Below are 991 nucleotides of genomic sequence, written 5' to 3' on the forward strand. Positions count from 1 at the left end.
GAGAGGTAGGTATATGTTAGGAGATAACATGGACACATGCTGCGTCCTACATAGCTGCTCCTTGCATCAACTGTAGTAACACAGTTATTAGCGCTTCTGGACATTTTAGAGCGGTCTAGACCTACTCTATCTGTAAATTATAGAGCGGTCTAGACCTTCTCTATCTGTAAATTATAGAGCGGTCTAGACCTTCTCTATCTGTAAATTATAGAGCGGTCTAGACCTGCTCTATCTGCTGTAAATTATAGAGCGGTCTAGACCTGCTCATCGGTAAATATAGAGTGGTCTAGACCTGCTCTATCTGTAATTATAGGAGCGGTCTAGACCTGCTCTAGCTGAATTTAGAGTGGTCTAGACCTGCTCTTATCTAAATTAGAGAGAGGTCTAGACCTGCTCTATCTGTAAATTATAGAGTGGTCTAGACCTGTCTATCTGAATTATAGAGCTGGTCTAGACCGCTCTATCTGTAATTTAGAGAGGTCTAGACTGCTCTATCTGTAATTATAGAGGGTCAGACCTGCTCTATCTGTAATTATAGAGTGGTCATACCTGCTCTTCTGTAAATTATAGAGCGGTCTAGACCTGCTCTATCTGAAATTATAGAGCGTCTAGACCTGCTCTATCTGTAAATTATAGAGCTCCTAGACCTGCTCTATCTGTAAATTATAGATGGTCGACCTCGCTATCTGTAAATTATAGAGCAGTCTAGACCTGCTCTATCTGTAAATTATAGAGCAGTCTAGACCTGCTCTATCTGTAAATTATAGAGCGGTCTAGACCTGCTCTATCTGTAAAGTATCTCGAGATAACTCTTGTTATGATAAAAAATGTAATTGAATGTTGTTACGCTGTTTCTATGCACACAGACAACAGGCTAATGCGTTGTTGTTATCAACTGGTTTTGCTAACAATGGCTACCATGAACAGAGCAACCCCCCAGTAAAATCCAACTTGTTTGTGTGACGTCATTCCCAGCTCCGACTTCAGAGTT

General features: G+C 40.9%; 1 protein-coding gene across 1 annotated transcript in view; it reads right to left on the minus strand.

The window, feature by feature from the left end:
* The window catches only part of LOC116702993 (trypsin I-P1), an 18,538-nt gene that overhangs the window by 7,018 nt on the left and 10,529 nt on the right, over positions 1-991 (minus strand). The window lies entirely within an intron of this gene.

Source organism: Etheostoma spectabile, chromosome 15, assembly GCF_008692095.1.
Source record: "Etheostoma spectabile isolate EspeVRDwgs_2016 chromosome 15, UIUC_Espe_1.0, whole genome shotgun sequence".
NCBI lineage: Eukaryota > Metazoa > Chordata > Actinopteri > Perciformes > Percidae > Etheostoma > Etheostoma spectabile.